This window comes from Rhipicephalus microplus, chromosome X, assembly GCF_043290135.1.
Source record: "Rhipicephalus microplus isolate Deutch F79 chromosome X, USDA_Rmic, whole genome shotgun sequence".
Taxonomy (NCBI): Eukaryota; Metazoa; Arthropoda; class Arachnida; order Ixodida; family Ixodidae; genus Rhipicephalus; species Rhipicephalus microplus.
This window is the reverse complement of record NC_134710.1, coordinates 44,656,620-44,680,153: the sequence shown is the minus strand read 5'-3', so window position 1 is coordinate 44,680,153 and position 23,534 is coordinate 44,656,620. Positions and strand designations below refer to the sequence as shown.

Below are 23,534 nucleotides of genomic sequence, written 5' to 3'. Positions count from 1 at the left end.
GCACGCTATAAGCGCTCTGTTACAGCACTCATCGGTTGCCCTATTGCAGAGTGTAAAAGAGTTTTATGTAACGGCAAACGTGCAAGGCAAGTGACAGCAAAATCTTTCTGCCCACTTGCACGTTTCTATGCCCCGTAAACTAACAAGGTGCGAATGTCTCCCAAAGGATGTATAGCAGCACGTGTCACTTTTATTCTTACAGTCACCGCAATTCGCTTCATCTTGTAGTAGCAGATGCAATCGTCCCTGTCGGAATGTCGTTAGACCCTGCTTTTTGTGATAAGCAAGTGCAAAGCACGCCATAAGCGTGTGTGACCTTCGTCCTTCAACAGTTGGCAATAATAATATCTGGGGTTCTGCGTCCTAAAACCACGATATCCTTGTGAGGGACGCCGTAGTGGGTGGCTCCGGAAATTTAGCTAACTGGTGTTCTCCGACGTGCAGTTACATCCAAAAGTACACGGGCTTCTACCACTTCGCCTCCATCAAAATGTAGCCACCACAGCAGGAATCAAACCTCCAACCTTCGAGACCGCAGCCCAGCACAATAACGACTGCTCCACCGCGGGGGACTCTACATTCAGTAAAAATTGTCAGCAATAATTTATTTTCACTAGAGCCGAAAACCTCAAACGCCGGAAACATTTCCCGCTGATGAAGTGCGTGTAAAAACGCAAAAGTTTGATTGATTGATTGGTTGATTGATTGTTAAGTGAAGTTTAACGTCCCAAGAACACCATATGATTATGAGAGACACCGTAGTGGAGGGCTCCGGAAATGTTGGCTACCTGGGGTTAACGTGCATGCACCCAAATGAATACGCAAAAGTGGCATGTCAATCAAAAAGGATGACTTAACAAACGCTCATGCGAACAAGCTCTTTTATTTTGTCGCCGACACAGCGCCAGAGAAGCGACCATTATTGTTCCTAATAGGAGGAATCACAAATATACATGCTTAAAAAATAAGGCATGCCATCATTCAAACGCAATATTGTCAAAAAAGCACGTCACTTATTTCCTGTGTATGCAAAGTGAAATGTACAACACGTTACTAAACTTTTTCTGCTAATAAGCTTGATCAATGCTACTCATTCGTGCAACTTGGTTAAGACAGGCCACACAGTTCTCCCTCAAGCGTGAGCCACGTTGCATGCGCAGTGCTTGATCTCGAAGGAACTTTCACTGAGAACGCTGATAAGCGCATATGCGTTGGCACTCCTTTCTAGTTCATTTATTCGCTACAGTCAAAATGAAAGCGAGCCTCGTGCCGCATTATGCGCTATTAATGCAGACGAGACTGATAATATGTGCAGCCGCCGATTTCAGGCCATCTGGTATGCGGTGAGTGGGCGGCATTCTGTGACTGCAACACCGAGCACACGGGCGATTAGGTGCGTACGAGTTCGTATTATGCAATATTACGCTGCGGCTGAATGCAAACGAACGAAGGCGGGCTCGAGATTATAGTAATTGCGAAGCCGCAGTCTCATTCTCCACATGTGCGCCATCACATCATCGGGTGAACATGACGAAACTGCAGCGGACTGATGTGCCCAAGTACAGTGGCTGTGCTCAGATAAAATGCACTTGATCAGGTACATCGGTTCAGCGCTTAATACTGTGCCCAGTAATGCAACTTGCCTCACAGGTTCAGGCAATAACGTATGTCCATCACTGAAATAGAGCTGCGTTCTCGACGAATGAAAATATCGTCACGTGGACGATGTGGGTAAACCGCACCGCATTTATCGGATGAACTTGTGCTCCGCAAAAAAAAAAAAAATAAAGATCTCGCAGAGTACAACTACTTACCCCAGCACGGCCGCTACAAGCTCCAAGGGTTGCGAAGCGCTTTGTCTTTTGTACATGCATCATTGTAAATCGGTGGTACTCTTGACAGCTATAGAGTGTGCGCAGCTACACAGGCAATCTCATCAAAAGCTTCGAAAAACACTCTGGAAGCTTTCCAGATGAATGCGAGCTTGCACCCCGAGGCAACTTGGCAACATCACCAGTGAAACACGGTTTGGGATGTTGTCGAATATTCTATCACATAGCACGCACGACGTGAACAGTCACGTACATTGTACAACTGACGAGAACACCATTGAATATACTGTTATGTACGATGAGTCATGTATAAAAAAAGACGCGTCACCCGCCGACGGTCAGATTTTCGACGATCGAAAGTTGCACTGGCCACTATCGTTCTCCTGTGAATGGCCTTTCTTTTGCTGGGCCCAAAAATCGTGACTATGAGAATCTGGGATTCAGTCTTCATCGTCAAAACAACGAGACAGTGGCATTAAAAACAAGTGGGCATGTGCCTAAAAACAATGCTATACAAGTGGTAGCGTAGAGCAAGGAGAATGTTTTTTTTTTTACAGCGCGTATAACATTCTACTCAATCGCAAACATGTGCACTTGCAGTATGTTTCAACCTAAAATATATGGATGTTCGACCCCTGGAAGAGTGGCATGCATGCTACTCATTTGTAAAAAGGGGTAATTCTAGATGGTTTTTATCCTAATACACTCTGTACATTCTGGCTGCTAATGTAATGATCAACCAATGTGCCCATCTTGCTCTGTCTCTTTCATCTTTCCCTTCCCTTTCTCTTTTCCCTCGGTGTAGCGTAGCCGACCGGACTGCTGTCTGGTTAACCAGCCTGACTTCGCTCTTTTGCATTCCTTCCATTCTTCAAACTGCTAATGTAAACACCACGCATATTATTCATCAGAAGTTTGTCGCTGCTACTCAACTATTACGTTTCCCCTAGCAGGGAAGTCCGAATTTTCGCTGAAAGACTGCGACGGCTGTGGGTGGAGCTCTCATTTATTTTTAGGCTGTAAATGACCATAGTGGTACTATAGATCTCTGCCATGCCGTTAAGTGCCGTTGACGAGAAATGTTTAGGAGCCGCCAGATTACGGAACCATAATTAATTTAGAAGTATAGTTCATGAACATATTCCAAAAAAGTAGTTCAGGGCCGTGTTCGTTTACACTAGGCAGCGAAAAGTTAAGTAGGTGCAGGCCTCAGAAGCGTTCAACTTATCAGACCTCATGTAAACGATTGGAGCCGACTGCACATTTATAACAGGGCCAAGGGGACTGAACATTTGGGAAGAAAATTATGTTCTGGCTGCGCTCTGCATATTTACATCAAATGCACCATTAGTGAAAGCTCAGAGGGAGCCCTGTATGTTCACTGCTCGGATAATAACAGCTGAAGATGCTTTTTTTTTCAGAAGTATCCCTGCGGAGGCGTTATTGTCTAAAGTCTACTGAGGCAATGCGTGAGGCAAAGGCAGAAAATGCTTAATTTGCGCAAGCAAATTTGGGCAAAAGTTGCTTCGCAGTATTGTAAAAATAAGGAAACGCAATGAATTCGCATGCGTAGGAATACATGTAGATGGATGCATTGCGAGGTACTCGTACCGCGTGGCGTGAGCCGTCAAGGTCGCTGACTGGCTTTGTTTACCTGCGTCGGGGAAGACATTAGCATGCCGACACTCTCACGCCGTCATCCCAAATGATGTGCGTGTGGGTGAGTGTGTTGAGATCGATGCGCCAATCTTTTATTTCAACAATGCCAATGTCGTTGTGCCGTGTGTAAAGGTTGCGGCGTCTTGTGCAACATAAACTCTCGGCCCACGTTGAACAAGGCACATAGAAGGGCCAGCCCTTCGGCTTAGCCAAACTAGCGTGGTAACTATGACTGGATGTACTGTAAAATTTGTTTAGGTGATCTAAACAAATGCTGAGCAGGCAAAGTTTGCCTCTAATAATCGAACGAAGTACTCACAGTGTTAGCAGACAGAAGACACGGGGTTGGTGGTGGGACAGTGGGCTACTGATGTAGACACCATCAACTGCAAAAAAAAGGAAAATAAAGTAAACAACAAGCTTCCTTTAGGAAAAAAATTATTGGGGCGTGTTGTACTCGCAAAAGCAGAAACTGAACTACAAGGCTGGTATTCAAAAAGTTTCTATCTTGAATGGTCCTAGGGTTTGGTCTTTTTTGAGGTACTATAAGGTCAACACTTGACTGCTAACTATGAAGAGTAGCTGGCGCTCATGCGCAATCACTGAAAAAGTGCCCTTACAGAAAACAGTATACCTGAATATGAAGGGGTGCCTTGATCGAAAGAGGCAGATTTACGTAAATGAAAAATTAACGACACCTCTTTTAACATCGCTTCACCTCTCACTCCGAGTGCTCGTAAGCTAATCATCGTTATGTTTTTTTAGATGTGAAGCAGCTCTGACCCATGCTTGTAGCACTATACGTACGCGCGTTCGTACGAACGCACCGCAACGCGTTCCGCTCACTGCAGGTGTTGGAGCGGTTCATGTAGGTCCCGCGGTAGCTGCGCATTGACGTTACGCTCCCCTCGCACGCTTTCCTCGCAGGTGCACACTGATGTCACTCTCTCTCTCTCACCCGCAGCATGCCCATCGCAGCGCCCGCAGCTGCCGGCTTCAACCACTCGAAACAATTTTTCCTCGCTTCATCCTCTCCGCCGCGGCAACGATCGACCACACGTCGAGTGGAAACACTATTTCGGCTCGAAACTCCTTCGGCGATGAAACTTGCACGAAACCCAACCCGGCTCCCGTGTCTGCGTTTCAAAGAAACCTTTACTCGGGTACATGCTACACCGAGTTTCCCTGCAAACCATTCTTCCAGCCCCCGCGTCGACGCCTGTTTCAACCGGGTCAAGGCCATGTGCACCGCTGCTGCTTCGCATCCCATCAGGGTTCCGTTCGGAGAGATGGTCCAAAATTTTTGTATCCTGAATCGTTTTCGTTGCCATGGTGACTCATCAGTGAAAGGGGGGTCGAGTGCTGACCAGAAAGACGTGAGCTCGATCCTGGCTGTGGAGGTCGTATTTCGATGCAGGTGAAATTCTTGAGTACCAGGCACTGTGCGATGTCAGAACACGTCAAAGACCTATAGGAAGTCGAAAATTTTCAGGGCCCTTCATTGCGGCATCTCTCAGAGCCTCAGTCGCTTTGGGACGTTGAAGCCCTCAAACCAACCAATCGTGTATTGTTCTGTTTTCTTCCTGCACGATTTTTCTTCATAAAGATGGGGAACTATATAAAAGTCCAGCTTGCTAGCTTGGCGCTATTGCCCTGAGTGTAGGAACTTTTGAAACTATGAACTTTAATATCTTAAAAATCTACACAGTAAAAAAGCATATGTAAAATTATTTTAAATTTCAAATGCAGAATTCTAAGCCTTCTCAAGGTTCAAAGTAGTTCTCATGTGGCTAATGGAAGTGAATACAATAACCTTATGATATTTCTCGCAGTATAAATGAGCCTCCTAGGATGACCAGTCATTCTGCCTGTCAAGTGATATCGCAACGTTTATGGGATACCTGCCATATTAAAACATTTCGCTAAGGCGGTCACATGCTGATTAGTGCCAACTCTAGAACCAGAGGCTCGTGCAGAGTAAAAAGAAGCCTAAAGTGAGCACAACACCCACTAGTTATTTGCTTCACTGACGTCCTGAAAAGCTGTGAATACACGATTGATTAAAGCCACAGTTTTAGGCAACCGTACTTCTTACCCCTTGCACCAAGCTGCCACTCGAGTTGCATGATGAAGAAGTACATGCGCAGATCGGTCTTCGTTCCACGCACCGTGGGGTAGCATTCACATGCCGAGCAGTGTGCTTTGTGCGTGCTGGCCGCCAATACGTACCTAGGGTGCTCGTTTATCTTTCACTAGACATTAATTTGCCTTGTTGCTTTCAACGACGTGTTTTACTTCAACGGCATAATCGGCGCATGCGTATATTGTTGCGCACAAGACGGTCATTTGCACGTCAGATGAGCACACTCAGACGATCCCATCGCAATCCATGATGATGCCTATAGTCAATTCTTTTGATGTGCTTAATTCTTGAAGAGATGTGCTTGGGCACATTGCTGGAGTACTGTTAAAACAAGAAATAATTCGGTGTGAGAAACCTTTTTTTTTTAATCTGCTTGAAATGCCACCACTTCGCGCCTGCTGCCGGAACGCACGACAATGAAAGCTTCTTTCTTCAGAGAAGCTGCCGCCGGTTTGTTGCGCTATTCCTGCTTCTTTCGTCAGCACTATTTCCAACCCTGATTGCTTTCTCTCTTTTTGCAAACACAGCTGTCGGGAAGCAAATTATACTTTTTCCCGCTTTTGTGTATATGGACGAACTGTGGTAGAGACCCTCATTCAGTCACCAGGAAGACGAAAGAAGGGGGTTGAAGCAGAAAAAAAAGTATCATTTAGCACTATCAATGTTTGAGGGCTATTTCAAAACAAAGAGCATGTGAAGAAAAGGAGTCACTTTCGAAAATTGAATCAAGCCATGCGAACACGATCTGCTTACATAGCGCGCACCGGATACGAAGGATGAAGATACGCTTAATTATACGGGTAGCCCGAAGGAGAACCTGTTTATTCACCCAACAACAGAGATTTCACTGAAAATTTTCGCTAAGAATGTAGCAGAACAGAATGCTAAAAAGATAGAAAACATTAAATCTGAGCAGTTTGCTCCCATGTATCAGATGCTTTCATCGGGAAGGTCTGTTAACAAAGGCCGGCAGGCAAGACAGCAGCTCCTCTTAAATAGTGTCCAAGAATAATAAAGATTTCAAACTGCACTCCTGCGCAGAAGGCGTTAAGTTCTTTCTCCATAGTAGACAGGTTATTGTCTTGCTTGATATAAAAAGGGCCACAGAACGTTATGCACATGTGGAAAGTACACGAACCATCAGATAATGTAACAAATAGCGAAATATATGGAAAACTAGAGAAGCGCACAATTAAGATATCAATGGGGGAAGGAAGCTCGACAACAGGGGCCGGGGAGGCAGATAAAATGAGAGAAGAGGATTAACGGACACGGATTACCAAGTCTGAAGGGTCACGCTAGAGAAAAAAAAAATAAACAGGTGAGCTATGAAAGCAGGGGCCGTACTTTGGCACAGCCCGTATAGCCAACGCTGATGGCCCCGTGACGGCCAAGTGGCGCCGATGGGCACTTCGAAGAAGCCCGCGAGGACTGGGCCGCATGCCGTAGTACACCTCTCCCTCCAACTCTGAGCAGAGTAGAAACGACGACGCCATCGACGTCGTCTAAGCCTGGGACAGTGTGCGTGCTCTGAGCGACTGCATGCGCCCGAATGGTGTCGCTCGTAACCAGACTAGAGAGTGGGGGCTGTCGCCAAGACTACTGTAGCGTCGTAACTTTATACGGCTTCAGTGTGCTCTCGCAAGCACTTTATGCTGGCGCTGAAAGCTGCCTTGCAGAGTGGGCCGGGCGAACGCGATTCCATCTCACGCAGTGCCATCGCCATCAGCTTGGTACGGCACTAAGTCTTCATAGTGTCCACTTGGTCAAGCAGCTCTCTGGATTTGGGACCATCATTGCCGGCTCTAATAATGGTTCCCAAGCTCATAGGGCTTAAAAAGAAGGTACTTTTGTATCATTCAAAAGGAAAATGACCGAATGTGATAACTCGACCCGTGTACACGTGTTTGCTGCTAGCTGGCACTAGACTCCACAGTAATCATGCACCTGAGATGTATTTCTCCCCCACTAACTTACAAAAAAAAAATAAAATCTTTCAAAGTGTCTAATGATGCTACAAACACGCGCCATAACACACGTTCTTGCTATAAATAAATTCACACTGGCGTCCGCAACCAATGGAGTTGCAATTTTTCTTAGCACTGCCACCAGGTGAGCATTTCCGAATGAAATTATTGCTCTCTCTTTGTCGCTCTCTTTCAGCATCGACATAGATCAGAAAAACCAAAACAAAAAGAAACAAAAATACTTCCTTGAGGTTGAGTTTATAGCAAACTCCCTCAAAAGCTGCCTTCACTAAGACTCGGGGACGCTAGTTTGAGTCTCAGGCTCCGCAGAAAGTCGGAGGGAATCTAAGCGCGAACTTGAGCGAGTCCACGTACATGTCAACCTGTGCGCGTATTAAGGTGAGTAAACGTAGCCACGAGTAGTCGGCTCTAGCTTGTGCTGATCTGAGTGTGCTCTAAGAAGTTTCGGTGAATTTCTTGGCTTGAATTACTTAAAGCAGCCGTAACAAAGAATTTGAGTGTGTCCCAGGAATCCGTAATGGCGTGCATCTCAATTCAAGGGAGAACTGCGGTAAAAATGAGCGTTGGGTCTATATATTATGACTAGTCCACACTGCTGCAGCAGTCTCGGCAATGGCACCCAACTGATAATGGTGTAGTTTTTGCGCTAGACACTTTTAGGCACCACTTTAGCAGACGACGCGCGCACTTGGTGGTTTTCTCTGAAGCAGCTGTCTCTATCAATGTGTCAGCTTTTTCGGCGTGTCGTGGGCAGCCACCTTATTTCATGGATAACGCACAGGGGTCGAACGTTTCAGTTCATGCGTCCATTCCGTGAGCGGCAATGGAACGCGATTTTCAGTTTCAACATCAAAACACCCATATTCGCGATATTTTCCGGGCGCTACCGGTCGTGTTCCCCACTATAGTAAAACCATTAAAGTTATTTGGTTTGAGAACACAAATACAAAATCACAGGGGAAACAGGGAGGAAAACAGGCTGACAAATAATAACTAATATTGAAGACAAAAACTATACGCTTGGTCTATTTTTAGATCTAAAGAAGGCATTTGATTCTAAAAGATCACAAAACTTTGTTACAGAAGTTAGAAAAGTACGGAATTAGGGGTGTTGCAAGTCTGTTGCTGAAAAGCTATTTAAATAATCGTCAACAGTTCGTACGTATGCAGGATGTTTCGTCTAGTTATCTAACGCTTGAACGAGGCGTTCCTCAGGACTCTAAGCTCGGTCCGTTATTATTCATAATTTTCGTAAATGATATAGTTAATATACCTGATCTCGAGAATCAATAATGTACGCCGACGACACCAATCTAATTTTTAAATCACAGGACCTGAATGAATTAGAATACAGTGTGAATCTCTACCTTGTATCACTAGCTTGCTGAATGAATCGAAATAATTTGCAATTGAACGCTGAAAAAACAAAATACATTATATTCAGGTCACGCAATACACCCATCAATAAGGAAATAACCATTACTTATGCAGGAATAAAACTGCAGCAAGTGACATACCAGAAGTTTCTTGGAGTGACGTTTAATGAAGAGTTAAGCTGGAACGCAGATATTAGCCAGCTATGTGTAGACGTATCAAAAAGCATTGGTATTATCTACAGAATTTCTAAACTGATTCCCCTATGGCTGAAACAACAGCTATACAATCGCCTTTTTTATTCTAAGTAGTGCTATGGAGCTCTGGTGTGGGAACAACTACCAAAACTAAATACAAGAAACGTATACTTCTACAAAAAAGGGTTCTCCGCATATACTGCAAACACCAAGGAAATTACGCAAACTTGAAGACAGCACCTTTATTTCAAAGATATCATATGCTTCGTGCCGATCAAGTCTATTATATAAAAATATTGCAAATCATATGCAGCAGAAAACTGTATGAGCCCAACGAAGGAGCTAGGCAACACACTTATCCGATCCGCCGAATCTTACGCCGTCCACAACGAACAAGAACAAATTATGGGAAACAAACTTTTACCCATCAAACAACTTGCATAATAAACACATTTGAACATAAGCTTAATTTTGACTGTACAGAAAAAGAATTTAAGGTAGAAGTTAAAGAAGTGCTAATTCAGGAAAACACACTTTTTGATGGATCCTAAAAAATACTGATGTTAGTAATGGTAGTAGTCGGGCGATGGAAATCTTGTACTGCATGTATTTTATTAACTATAAAATATAATGGTATGTATAACATGGCTCAAATGTTCTAGTCTGATTCCTTCCTGAGTGATTGTTATTTAAGTATGTTATGTAGTAAGTATGTTACAAGATTTGTATAGTCAGTCAGATTCAATGTAACATGATATTTTAGTCAGCTATTCTTTGCTCTCATGCTTCTTTTGTTCATGAAGGTCTGGATGCCGCGAAAGCTGTTTTTTATTTTTATCTTTTGATGTACGAACTGTGTACAAGGGTGTTGGGTCCTCTGTCAGGCTATATGCCTTTAGCCCCAACATCCTTTTGTTTCTTGTTTCTTGTACAAGAAAACAATAAAACAAATTTTGAAAATTGAAAAAAAAATACCTAAGGGGGCCCAACGCTCATCTGCTACTTCAGGAATGGTGAAACATACAAAGCAAGCATGAATCAAGTGCAGTTTCAATCGCATGTGCGTTCGCAAGACCACGCGGAAAGACGAGTCTGTTTGATCCCAAGTGAATATCAACCCACCTATCAACAAATAGACAACCGAGGTTGATTGCGACCGACCCGATCTTGTTTGCAATCATGTCTTTTATTTACGTCCTGTACTACATACTGATCCCGGGTGCAGCTATATGCGTGAACCTTCCAATCCCGATTTATAATTGCATCGCACACTCGCACTTGTGCAGCCTCCTAGACTCAAGCTATGCTTTGATGCAACACCGTGTTGTGGCACTACGACTACACTTTGCCCGCTGATAATTATTACTACTTCTTACATCACTGGCTGTACACTTTTAATGATGCCGCATATCGCACACGACTGCAGCTCTGCATGGTGACGTTACTTGTGTGCTTCCCCTCCCTTTCTACCTGCCCCATCTCTTCCCCCTGTGCAGGGTAGCCTACATGTTATGCCAAATTCCTGCCTTTCCTATTTTTCGTTTCCCTTCCTTGCCTTTTTTTCAATGGCTCAGTACTGAAAAATCGAAATCCCGATTTTATATCCCAGTATTTCCCAGAACAGGAATAGCTTAACTTTAGAAAGAGGAAATTAAATAAAAGGCACACGAAAGAGGCAAATAACACAGACCAAATGTTGAATGATTGAAATTCTCAGCAAAAAGCGTCCTCGTCTCTTGTGTTAGTTGTCGGAAGTTTTTGCGCTGAGAAGTTTAATAATGCATTACCAACTGGCGCGATTCCACACTTTACTTCACTACGAAAAATAAACACAGATATTCATAAGTCTCTTTCAATCGTAAGTTCAGTAGTAAATTTTAATAACTACATTGACCATAGAAAATCTCTGTATATATCTTGCTGAATTAGCGGAAGGACACGATGATCACCCAAACCGCTAGTTCGCAGAGCAACTGCTTTCTTTGCCCCGATTCATACACAACACAGGCCTTACAGCCCACATATGCAATAAACAAAGGGAATGCGGATATTGGAAATAATCAAATAACGTTTCGAACAGTGTTTTTTTTTATTCATCGTTTGAGTTCAAACTACCGAATATTTCGAGCTACCGAATAATCTTTAATACTTTTGGAATAATCAGCACTGATGGGAAAAGTTAAAAGAGCGAAGGATGTTTTTTGTTTCAATTACTGAACTACGAAGATGCATAATTCATGTTTCCACTGGACTAACAAAAGTTTCACTGTAACCAGATGAAGGAATTTTCGCTTTGCACTCCAGCGTCACCGAGACTATTGTGTCCTCAAACCACTGTCTTTATCTTGAGATTCATGATGACATTTCTTCATGAAACATTATACTTTGATTTGAGGGTTATTTAAAAGCCGGTCACAAAGTACTAACACAAATACTGAAATAGCACAGGAGTAACAGCCGTGTTCTTCCTAAAGTTTAAAAAAATTCTTCGAAGGCTACAGTCGCTGGAGAATGTGGGCTTTCCTTAGTTTACACAATTGTAGCCTTTTGTCGGGCAAGTATAATGGTAATGGGAACATTTCTTTAAAATAAACTGCTTCTTAATTCTGCGCCTGCTTTTAAACGGATTTACTTGCTATTCAAAAAGATTAAAATAGTATTCGATTCATATTCATACTAGATTCGGTATGATAACTATTCGTTAATTATTTGACTCGGTTATAAATTGCCATATTCGCACGCCTCTAACATGTACACATAATGAACTGTGCGTAAGGGCAAGACATCATCACAAAACGCCAAAACAAAAACACTTCTCGAAACATTGGGGGTCGTGGCAATGGTTGTTTGATCACTTTTTTTATCTTTTTTTCCCTAACAGAGACCGGCACACCCGCAGGAGAAAATCGGAAAGGACCTCGATCGACCGCTTTTTCTGGTAGGAGCTCGCAAGTACACAAATTGTTGATGTCTTTATGCTTCAACAGTGTGCTGAAAAGGTTAATATGTATGTATGTATGTATGTATGTATGTATGTATGTATGTATGTATGTATGTATGTATGTATGTATGTATGTATGTATGTATGTATGTATGTATGTATGCATGCAAGTATGTATGTATGTATGCACGTATGCATGCAAGTATGTATGTACGTATGCATGCAAGTATGTATGTATATATGCATGCAAGTATGTATGTATGTATGCATGTATGTATGTGTGTATGTATGTATGTATGTATGTATGTATGTATGTATGTATGTATGTATGTATGTATGTATGTATGTATGTATGTATGTATGTGTGCGTGCGCGTGTGAAGTTGAGAAGAAGTCTCACGTGATGGCTCCCGCTGTACCACTTGAATGTGCACGCGTTTTGTGTGCGTCACACCCCGCCTCCACTGTTTTCATTGCGAGAGCAATTATATGGACGCTCTCGGCTGGATTTCGCCGCCGCCATCGAAGTGGGCGTCAGCGTCGACGGGGACATCAATGTCATGCACCGTATATGTATACGTATCTATATATATGAAAACGCAAAAAAGAGAAATCCCAGAGTAGACTCCAGCCCGCGGAATCGAACGTAGGACCTCCGCGTCGTGAATGCGAGGCGTCAACCACTAAGCCACCAAGAGCTTTTTTTTGCTTTATTGCCTATTGATAGGCGCGTACATCAAACCACAAGCACAACAAAAACAAGCAGTGACAGTCCGACACAAACTAAAATTTCATAACGTTCTGCTGGGTGGCTCATATCTCATATCTACCATATACCATACTTATACCATACCATACCATACTCATACCATACCATACTCATATCTACCACTTACCGCGGTTGGCGGGCGTCTCGGGGGGGTGGGGGACTATGGTGTTTTCGGCATTATCAGTAAGATGGCGCTGTGAGCACACGGCGGCTCTCATCTCTCACGCGTACTTCGGCCCGCGTAGGGAATAAGGGGCGTGTACGCTCGATCACGCACCCTTGTTTTGCGGCGAGGAGAATCGTAGGCCTTGGCTAGCCTTCGGGTTTCGTCGGAACAACTATGTTATAGTTACCGGGCGCAGAAAGGTCACTGCAATTATGGCACAGCCTCCGTTTGCGAAAAGGGGCGCACTTTTCAGACACAGCGAAGTAACAACGGAGACGCTTATTCGCCTTATTCTGTACCTGTGAGTACGATTGGTCCGTTCTTTGTGCTTGAGGAACGTGGGGCACGTTTCGGTCGGCGCGCCATTCTGCGCGTGATCTTCCAATTTGTTGCTGTCGCGTTCATTGCTTCGCCTTTGTGGCAAAGCTGTGAGTTCTTTAGTCTCCTCCTTCATTGATGGGCAGACAACTGGAACTACCTCTGGTCAAGCTCCCTAGTGGGCTTTAGTATGCATTCTTTCTCTTCACTGGCAAAATACGTCCGGCAGTATGCGCCTTGGTATGTTCAGTATGTGCCCGCACGAGCGGCGTGTGCGTGGCGTGGCCAATCAGACCTCGCGGCTGGCCAAAGTGGGCACTGAGATGGCGCGCCCTCCTCCCTCTGGCAAAAGTGCCAACACCGCCGAAACCTGGAAATAGCCCACGAGCCCATTCCGCAGGGCCGCCAACCATTAAGGCACTCGAGCGTCGATTTTCACCTCCAGCGGCCTTCATTAGAATAGCCTCTCTTCGCCGCCTCGCCCGTCGAGCCAAGTGCGCCAGAGTTAGTTTTCCGCCTCTTATCAAATGGACCCTGTATCCGGGAGGGGGTGGCAACCGATGGGGGCACGAGCACAGACCGATAACTCCGTGCGCACCCTGCAGTGCTAAGGCGACCTGGCGGAGTGGGTCTTGGCCGGCACAACGGGTCTTCTTTCTCGCGCGCACGCACAAACTCGTGCGCGAGGTGGTCGGGGCGGCTTCAGCCACGGCTCGCGTCGTTCTCGAACCCAAGTGTGCGTGCTCCATCTTCATTTGGCAGGCTGGCCTTAATGATCTTTTGATCTCGCGCTGATGGGTCGCCCGCGCCTTGGTTCCGTCGCTGCTTTCTTTGGAGAGAAGAAAAAATAAAGCGAGAAAAGAAAGGTTCTCCGATCGGCCAGGTTTCCTTGCTCGCGTGCGGGTGAGCAGAAGTTTTGCGGTTCCACATTGGGGCACCCTCTCTTGCGCTTCCTATACAGCCTCGAATCATTCCACTTTCGCCAGTTCCCTTTTTGTTGCTTCTCTTCCGCCTCGAGTTAATCGCGAGGCCTCCTTCAGTACGACTCCGAATTTAGCCAGGGTGAGAAATGCTTTTCCGCTAAGCACGGACGCATAGCGGCCGAAGACACTAGTGTTCTTTGTTTAAGCGGGACGTTATTTGAATTCGCATTTTGCGCTCGATGATTTGCGCGCTAAACACGGATACATGACGAGGGACTGAAGAAAGATTAAGAACCTCATCTGCTGCAGAAAATCTCTCGGAGAAGGTGCCAAAACGTGCATACTTCGAGCGGCGAACTTGCAGAGAAAGTAATTATTACCAGTTCAAGCGGAAAGCTTGCGGGTCTCGGATAATGTCGATGACGCTCTACTTTCACACCCTGAATTCAGCGAACAAACAGTCTTTCACTTCCTTTTCGTACCTTTGTATTCAGAGATCACGGTCGCTGATAAATTACGGCAGCACTTTGGTCTCGAGACACCATCTATAATGCTCTCCTTCGGCTGATTGTAAGTTATTGTTCGATTCCGTAGCCTTCAAGGGAAAAAAAAAGCCTAGCTTGATGAACGAAAGGTCGGGGGCACAAAATTGGCTTTTGAAATTCGCAGCAACAAAGTAAGCGATGACTTTGCCTTTTGTAGGATTTCGGAAATGCAGAGAAATTGGGCCGTGGCTATCGACGTTTCTTTGGAAATGACTTTCCACAACGGCCGCCAAGGTCCCCGTGCTTCGACCGCGGTGATAACGCAGGTCGGCAAGCTGACAGCGCAAGCGGGATGCAGCTGGCGCGCGATAAAGGCTCACAAATAATGTGCCCACTCGTCGAGTATCGACGAAAGTCAAAGCGAAAAGGGTAAAAGAAGCGAGCCGTTCGCAACGGCAGGCAGAAAGTACGGGGGCCATGCCGTTTCAGCAAATCCAACGGCGCGGATATCTTCTTCGGCTCCCTTGCTGAGGCCGGGAGAAAAGAGACAAACGCCGATGGGCGATCTCGGCATACGCAACACGAGACGAACCTCCGAGATCAGCAGCGGGCGGCGTCGGGTGGATCCCCGGGCAGCGAAGCCTCCGAGAAGAGGGAGACATCCATCCCACCCGAGGAAAAAAAAAAAGACTCCGTGGTCCGGAAACTGCGCCAATAAGGTCGCCACGCCGCCGGCGAGTGGAGCCGTCATCTATCGCGCATTAGAGCAGATCGCAGTGGGCGCGGAAACAAGACGCCCCATTCATCCTGGTCCCGGGGCACCCGCCACGCAGCCGCTGTCGCGTGCCGGGACTCGTGCACCACGTCGTGCGGCAACCCTCCTTCCTCCGGCCTGGCTCTCCCGTTGCCCAACCGTGAGTGTCGAAGCTCGAGTGGGTGCTTTCGATGATGGCAACTCAGCAACGGCAACAGCGGCCTTTCACGGCGGGCTCTACCCCCGTGTCATTTGCAAACTCCCGGTGGCTCTATCTCGACGCGAACAGAATGCCTGCAGCTCGATATTGTAGGCCAAAAAAAACTAACGACTGAAATCAGATAAGAAGATAGCTACGAGAAAGTACATGAAAAGAAGTTCCGTAGTGTGAGGCTGATTACTATATAGACAGCAAATGAGAAAAGTATTGCTAATATTTTTGCCCAAGTGATAAATGCTAGTGCATCCGTACTATGCAACCCATAATGTCCTCTCTTTCTCCAGCTCCGTCTCGCTGAAGCAATATATCAATGAAAAAATATCGATATTGTGCCAGCACGTTGTTTTTTTTCTTTCTTTTTTAATTATATTTCTGCTTTACATAAAGTTTAGGCACACATAGGGTCATCGTAAAATATATGTCTTCAGCAAGTCGCTTATCGATAAAGTAGTAGTTTTCATCTTATAGTGGTGAATCTGGTAGTATCGAAACCTAAGACATCTCATTTAGATGTAAAAAGTAGCTACACATATCTGAGACGCAAACTTAATCGAACGAAACACAGCCGCGTTCAGCTCTTGAAGTGCTGACAAGCTGTCGGTGCTAGCTTGGCTGCGCAATGTTGTGAATACGTTCTCGACTAAGCAACTGCTTCTATCGCTACCTACTATTAACGCTGTTTAAATAAGATATGCTGGCATGCAAGTGCGTTTTCATTAAAAAACAGACGGCGTCTGATACGCCTCTCTCGCTCTATAATAGCTCGCATAAAACCACAAACAAGAAGGCCTCCGCTGCTGTGGGAGTATACTGTGATTCCCTTTGGCTGTGCTATAGCTGTTGTCGCCATAAACAGACCCGAAAGAAACGCATTTTCATTGTGAATGTAAATATGGAAATGTGAAGATCACTTAGATAGAATGCGAATATTTCATATAAAAAGGGGTGAAAGCATTAGTTGCTATTAATGTTTCTTTGCACACATTAAAACATGCACCGTTCTGGACCACATCTCGCGACGCGCAAGTGATAATGAAAGAAATGAACCGCCATCGTTATTTGCTGTTACAGGCGACACCAACGCCGATTGAACAAACAAGGAGAAATTCCGCCGGCAAAGAGATTGTGCAGGAGCAATAGTCGTGCCTCACGGGAGCACGCAAACTGTGCGCACAGAGGCTCTTGCTGGAGATGCGTGCTTTCCAAAACGAGCGCATTCCCCGCGTGGCGAGAGTAGTTGAGCGCGCAGAAATGAATGGCGGTCATTATTGTTTCTGAAAGCACCTCGGTGGGCGTTAAACATTGATGCGATCAGTGGTCTCTGTGAAGCCAGCAGGCACGATAAGCTGGGCGATCTCCCGCTTCGGGATGCACGACAACACTTGGCTTTGATCCTCGTTCTTTTCTTGGCACGCCGGCATTTCCTTCTTCGGTTTGGCGTGCATAACTTTTCACCACGGAATGTGTCGCAGAAACTTGCAAAAAAAAACAGGTAAATGCACGTTCGAAGAGAATCTGGAAAAGCGAAATTGCGTGGATGCAATCAGTAACGCGAATGAGTTTTGTTGCGTTAAAAAAAAAAAGCGGTGCTTTTTACCCCGAATATAAGGACATTTCTTTGTGTTTCGATAGTGACATCTCGAGATCAGCATAAATCATCATTGAATTTGTGAACGTTCATCGAGTTCTTTTACCGCAAGAGTAGTAAACTTAAGCCTATAGATAAAAATGGTCAAGTGCCAGAACAAACACCTAAATTAGCACACATTTAAGTCAATGCTGTAAAGCACAAACACGGACATTTTTCTAATTTAAAAGCCACCAAAAAGTCATTTCGAAGAAATTTGAGTCAACTTACGGGTATTACACAACACCCTCCTTTTAAAAAAACTGTGAGAGTTTTACGAATGTGTCAGCGACATGGTCACAGTATAATTGTACAACTGCAATAAATTATCTTTAGACAACTGCTAAGTAGGCTCTTGATTTAATCAGTATTGAACGCAGTAATCCAATAGCAGCGGTAAAAATTAAGCGCAACCAGTTACGCAATCATGTTTGCAGCTGTCATCCTTATATAAAAACGCAAATAGTTGTATTCTCTTTATTTTTTTTAGTAATAACGTTCTTGCATGTCCTGATCATTAAAGCTACCTGCCGCAGCCCAACAACAACGCACTAAACTTGCCGGTTGAAACTGTAAAATTTCTTAATAAGGGAGTCTTATTTACGATTGTGGTTGTTTGCGACGTGAAGCTGACAAACGCTTGGTGACAAACTACCGCCGAACGGAGGTAGGTCTCAGGAGGAAGAGTTTCCCACTATGTAGGCCAGGATGTAGGCGCGAATAGTACAACACCATTATATATTTTTCTACCTTTGTGTATATATGGGCGCTGAGCCTGCCACCACGTTCCATGTCAATTGTTTTATTCAACGTGATGCGTACAATTCCAGTGGCGTTCACAGCGTATATTACAGGCAGAGCCCCATATATTCTCCGTGCTCGTTAGGAACATGCGCAATTAATAACTCAGGTGAGAATACCTTATAACCCTCTCGTTCTCCCTGAATGAGGCGCTGTTAATATGGCCGACCTATTAATAGGGCACCTCATCTGTCGCGTGTGCGCAGACTCAAATACACAGTTGCGCTTCACGCATTACGCGCCCATGTCACTCGTGGCTTTCAGGACATGATTATGCCATTAGTCTTTATCGCGCAGCTGTAGGCTGTACTACGGGCTTCCATTAATCGATGTGGGCGTCTATATTTCCTACAGTTTCTTACTCTACGACAGCCGTATTGGCATGTCACGTGACTTCTCTGCAGAGTTCTGGTACAAGGGTGTATTGTACGAAACATGACCATCACACATAATAAATCTAAGTATTTATTATTGCTTGAAGTTACCTCTAAACTTAGTTGACACTTCTGACACGCTGTTTAAAGACGGAAAAATACACACGCAAACCAGAACACAACTCATTCGTTCGCGCTTATGTTGTGTTCTGCCTGTGGTTTTCGTGTGCCTTGATTTGTGTTCAAACAACGCGTCACAAACGTCAACAATGTACAACCAACTAGCCCCTACACTTGCCCTCTGAACATCGATCATTTCTACGACATGTATGGTCGGTGCGGTAAAAACGAGACTGCAACAAAGTGGCACCCCCTTTCACTGTTTCCACAAAAAAATACATCCAGCCGTTCTGCGAACTGGCCAAACTCCAAGCCTTTTAGCCTGTTCCTTCCTTCCTTCCTACCTTCGTGACAGCAAACCAAAAAAAGGTAGGAACGTCTAACCTTGCAACGTCCCTTCCGAAAAAGTAAGAAAATCACACCCATACTCTAATAATCTATTATTTCAATATGTCGTACCAAATCCGTTTAACCTTTGCGATTGTACCGTTCTAAACGACCATCTTTCACCTGCGAACTGCCTGTTACAACCTATATACTGACGCAATTGCGTTGAAGAGCTCGTTTTGCAGAAATCATGGTTTCGGCGGCGTTGGTTGTGAAAAAAAAATCTGCGTTGTCCGTGAACAAAAATCGAGAAATATGCAACAAAATAACCAATAAAAAAGTTGGAATCGAACTCCAGAGGCTTTACCGCAGAGTCATGCCATCACCTTAAACTGGTGTAGAAAAAAAAGAACAACAAAAGAAACAACATTTCTTTTTAACAATGTTGTGGATCAAATAAAGCTGTTTTACTCACAGTAATGAGATAGGCTCATACTTTGAAGCACCGTAAATCTAAGCATATAAGCAACTTTCACATTAAATGTGATTGCTGACTTAATCTAAATTCGAATGAAGCTGCAGGTTCAGCTGCACCAACCTAGTTTTGTCTCAGGTAAGACGAAACCGGAGTGGTAATAGGCTTAGCAGAACAACAGCTATGGCTCCATCTAAGTCGACTTTCATCTTTGCTATGCAGACTTCCCGCATTGTCAACTCACCATTGCAATGCAGCGGCAAACCTGCTACCTCCGGTGAAATATACACGCTACGATGGCCCTTTTTGAATTGCCCGCGCTCCTGGCCGCTGTTTGCTGCTGTAGTACAGTATCGGTGATGGGCGCTACACTGAGGTCGCCCTCGTATCACCAAAACTGCGGTGCCTCACACATGCGGTGAGTATGCACACCGTAAATTGCGCAGCGTGATGCCAGACCCGCCCTCACATCTAATCTCGCATTGGGCCTTCGCAGCGTCATCACGCTTTAACTCTGACGTCGTCAGTGGTATCAGGAAGCTACTATAGGACGCGCCTGCCTTGCGGAACACCGTCTAATAGGCTGCAGAGGGCTATGTACCGCCGCGGCCACGTCTGTGTATAGCGCGCGAGCAGCCGGCCTTGCTCTGCGGCGCGACACCTTGCGGTCGTTGCGGATTGTGACGTCGCGTGCACAGGGGCTTGCGCGGCCTTAAAAACATGCAGGCCTGCTCTGCACGGGTGACAACGTTGGAAAGTATCCTTGTTTAACCGAAAATCTGCACTCGCTCTGGGCGCTTTCGTCAAATGTATATTATAAGACGAAGCGCGTTTCGACTCGTACGACACGGTTGCATAAACGACGCACTCTTTGTGGCCGTTTCGATTTTCTGGCCATCTATAACTTTTTTTACGCAGCTGTTGGCATTATCATATCTTCATATAATCGCATGCCTCAAAACAGCCACAAAGCGTGCATAGTTCAATAAGGTTTATAACTGGGCCATTTGGTGATTAATCATTTGACCGTAAGGACGCAACACTATCGAGTGTCGTGTCCTTCTTATCCTTCTTTTTTATGTTAAAATCTGCGCTACATAACCTTGCGGTAAATGGCGTGCGTAGTTGATGCAGGCGCGTTTTATCAGCTAAAACGCGCTTCGTCTTATGAAAAAGATGTGTGGCAAAAGTGCCCCGATGGAGCGCGGGTCTTCTGGTAAGCAAGCACACCTTCCAACGTTGTCACCCGACCGGAGGAGGCCTGCATTTTTGCAAGGCTGCGTATGCTCCTGTGCCAATGACGTCACAACCTGCAACAGCCGCGAAGTGTCGCGCCGCAGAGCAAGGCCGTGGCTGTACATACATGTCGCAAGAATCCGAACAGCACAAGACGATCACTACACGCCGAGTATGAGATGACTGCGCCTGTTCCTGTTCACATCTAAAAAAATGGCTTATGAAAGAATCTGTGTACTCCCAGCATCGACGTCTGTCGGCCTATTGCCACAAGGCTTAGCGGAACAACAGCTGTGACTCGAATTACCTGGCCTTTAGTTTTTGCTCTACAGGTAACCAGTTATCACTGTCCGCATGCTTTCTTAAAAAAAATAAAACAAACGATGCACCTTGTGCTTTTGTGGCATGAAGCTCAAGTTGCATGTAGAGAGCGTTGTTGAAGTGTAGCTGCATATTGCTTAGGTCATTATAATCAGCCGATTTTAGTTGAGTAAATCCTGACCATCTATCTGATTCTGCCTCACGAACTTTTCAGTGCGATGTAAAAGTTACCTTCTGGGCCAATGGGGATGTTAGATGAATTGAAATCAATCCATTTGATACTTTCGCATTATGACAAATGTGTCAATTATTTTAAAAGAAGGCTTGAAAAAATGAATCCGAGTGATTATCATTCAACACGCCTAAATATGTTATGAAGAGGCTTAAGAAAACCCTCTGATGAATGTAAAAGCCAAGTTTCATCCCTGTCTGCTAAGTTCGATGACGCTGAAAATATATAATGTCGCAACAATCTCGTACTTGTTGGTGTCAGTGAAACTCACAAGGAAATTCGACAAAAATGCGAAAATCTAATCTTCGAGATGTGCAGGAGTGCATGGTCCTTGCTTACAATTTTATTGACGGTGCGTGCATGCGTAGCTCCTCCAATAATTGTTAATGACAAACATGTCAAAGACAAACAACATATCACACTTAAATGTAAACAATTTAAAAGCAGTATACAGTGTCAGTAAAGACTTCTCGCCAATAACGCTTTCATCACGGAAACTAGTCTATTCTGTATGACTCATAAAAATGGTTTATGAGGCTCTGATATGAGTTACTTTTCTGCAGCAACAAATCGCATATTTATGATGACTCTGCGCCGAAGGTGGTCACGCGTAAAACCTAGCACCAGATGATCTAGCGAAATGAATTGATTAGACTACACTGCAAGTCTCTGTCATTCCTGTGCACTTATCTCAATAGCTTAATGCCTAAACCTGACTGGGTTAGCAGCCTCATTGCCTCCTCAAATAACGCAGTGTTCTTAACCGAAACATAGATTACTTCGTCCATCCTCCGTGCTTGGTTGTTAACATCATTTCCTGATTTCGGTATATTTTGTAAAGACGAGCTTGAACTCTCCGGTTATGGTGGTGTTCCTATAGTTACTAACTTATCTATGCATTGCAGTGCACCAAACATAATCTCTAGCCAGGAAATCTTATTTTTATTCTTTAACGCTATTTTTCCGCGTATGTAGATCAATGTATCAGCCCCCCTGAAAAGGAGGGCTCTTATCAATCAGCGCTTTTATGAGTGCTATAGCCCTAAAAAAAGCTAATCCTAACTAATCTTTGATCATTTTTGGTGATTTCAACTTTTATTTTACTTACTCTAACAAACTTTTAGCCACAGAGTTAAGATAAAACATGCCAAGTGAATTTCTGAGCACTTGTTTTACACTCGGTGTGCCCCAGCTTATCTCTGAATCAACGCATATTTCAATCCATTCTTTAAAGATTCTTGTTTTTTTTAACACCACACGCCAGTATCTGCTCTCACTAACACACTTACCACCACCCTTTAAAAAGCGATTTTAACGCGAAAATGTTTTATGCTGTGGCCCACCAAAACTTCAGCAACACCTTTGCCGTCACGAACGTTTTGCTCATGAAATTCACACCAGCAGATGACAAAGAAAATAAAAAAAATATTGATCTCAATGAAGTGGGATGCTGAACCCACGACTTCTCGGTCGGTGACGATGGGCGCTTCAGCTGTCGTACCACCGACGCTCATGGCTAAGTCTGTACAAACTCACGTTATAGCTTTCACATCTCGTTCTAATGCATTTCTGCAGAACTATTTATTCTAGACAATAATAGAAAAAATATGATTCTATTTAGCTTATTCACGACCTATAGGCATTTTTTTGTTCAAAACGCGTAATATTGAAATGACCGTGTAATCCGCATCACCAAGTTAACTCATTTTATTCCCTTTCAAACGGCCGTAAAAAAAAAAGAACGTTTGTGATCATATTAACTGGTAAGTGTCACTCCTAAGGGATTTTATTAGCTCTATGGAACCCTTGAAAAGTACCTAATTTAACATAAATGAAAGACGTATAAATATATATATATATATATATATATATATATATATATATATATATATATATATATATATATATATATATATATATAAGGGAAAGAAGTGTATACCTAAGGGCTCGTTTTTCCGTGTTTTTAACACAATAATAACGAGATATAACAGACAGTAATGCCAAGGAATGTACAGGGGAAGTTATTAACATTAATGGAATGTAAATAAGAAGAAAGAAAAGTGGATGAAAAAATTACCAACTGTAAGCATATATATATATATATATATATATATATATATATATATATATATATATATATATATATATATATATATATATGTGTGTGTGTGTGTGTGTGTGTGTGTGTGTGTGTGTGTGTGTGTGTGTGTGTGTGTGTGTGTGTGTGTGTGTGTGTGTGTGTGTGTGATAGAG

General features: G+C 44.2%; 1 protein-coding gene across 1 annotated transcript in view; it reads right to left on the bottom strand.

The window, feature by feature from the left end:
- cpx (synaptic transmission protein complexin) overlaps positions 1–23,534 on the bottom strand; it is a 406,174-nt gene that overhangs the window by 286,160 nt on the left and 96,480 nt on the right. Inside the window, exon 2 of the mRNA XM_037426904.2 lies at positions 3,811–3,877. The gene's annotated coding sequence lies outside the window, so the exon portion shown is untranslated. The remainder of the gene's footprint in view (positions 1–3,810; positions 3,878–23,534) is intronic.